We start from the raw sequence: 1,664 nt of genomic DNA on the forward strand, positions 1-1,664 counted from the left end.
ATAAATATATTAAAAATTTTTTGATTAGTAATATGCATTGCTAAGGACTTGATTTGGACAACTTTAAAGGCGATTTTCTCAGTATTTTTATTTTTTTTGCACCCTCAGATTGTCACGTTTCGGTTGTATTTGGTTTGGTTTCTCTGCGTTCCAGTTCGCCTGTGTTCCCTTGTTGGTTTCCATGGTTTTTTCGATTAATTAGCTCCACCCCTGTTTCAGTTCTCCCTAATTACATTTCCAGTTCTTAAGTCCTGTGTTCTGCCCTGGTCCTTGGTCTGCTATTGGTTTTGTCTGCGGGTTGTGCTACCCCTTGCTCCTGGATTCCTTCTGTTTCTTGTGTGGATATATCATTAAAGGACTGTTTCTGGATTATTCCTGCGTCGTGCGCTTTTACTAGCACAAAACCGTTACACAGATTCCAGATTTTCAAATAGTTTTATCTCGGCCAAATGTTGTCCTAACAAACCATACATCAATGGAAAGCTTATTATTCAGCTTTCAGATGATGTATAAATCTCAATTTCAAAAAATTGACCCTTATGACTGGTTTTGTGGTCCAGGGTCACAAATATGCAACAATTTATGGTTTATTTAGTTCAACCCCTGTACGTTTAGCCTGTATGCCGTAGCTATAGCATGACTTCATACTAATCTGAACAGAGCCAGAGATGCTCTGTTTTAGATGCTACAGTGTCACCGGTCACATTGCTGTTTGAATAGCATCCAGCACTAATAGGCATATAACTAATAGGCACGCTTAAAAATAAAGGTGCTTCACGATGCCATAGAAGAACCTTTCTTTTGGTCTAAATGGTTCCATAAATAACCTTTAACATATGAAGAACCTTTCTGTTTCACAAAAGGTTCTTCAGAATATAAAAATGTAAGAAAGAGATAGTTCTTTAAAGAAACTTTGACTGAATGGTTCTTTGTGGAACCAAAAACGGTTCTTCTATGGCATCGCTGTGAAGAACCTTTTAAGCACCTTTATTTTTAAGAGTGCAGAACACTGAGTCCTTGCCCTGATCTGCCAGAAACAAACTGACAATGGGATAAAAAGTCACAAGTTCATGCTGAATATTGAGGAGATGAATAACAGCCGTGAGTGTGGCGTTTTGGACACAGCTGCGGGTCACTGATGATATTATGATATTCCGCTGCTCACAAGTGTAACTGCGCTTTCTTTAACTCAATATCTCAGAACATTTAATAGGATATTTCGTCAATACTGATGCACAGTTATACAGTGTCCTTTAACAAAAGGGAGGTTCGATGCTCGTCTTCATTGTTTCCATATGAGGGTGTTTTATTGCTGTGCACTAAATCTCTAAATCTAAATCCACACCTCTGAGTTTGGGCCTAAACACCTGTTCAAGGAGATTGAGCTGGATTACTGTAATCTTTATTGATTGTGTCCGCGTCACGTTGACCAGGGATTTTCCTGCTCAAACTCCAGCAAGTGAAAGACAAGTGCAGCAGAGAGCGTGGTAAAGGAGCCACTACATGTGTTAAAGGGGTCATATGATGTTGCTAAAAAGAACATTATTTTGTGTATTTGGTGTAATGCAATGTGTTTATGCGGTTTAAGGTTAAAAAAACACATTATTTTCCACATAATGTACATTATTGTTGCTCCTCTATGCCCCGCCTTTCTGAAACGCGTC

The sequence above is a fragment of the Sinocyclocheilus rhinocerous genome, unplaced genomic scaffold (assembly GCF_001515625.1).
Source record: "Sinocyclocheilus rhinocerous isolate Xijiao unplaced genomic scaffold, SAMN03320098_v1.1 scaffold156, whole genome shotgun sequence".
NCBI lineage: Eukaryota > Metazoa > Chordata > Actinopteri > Cypriniformes > Cyprinidae > Sinocyclocheilus > Sinocyclocheilus rhinocerous.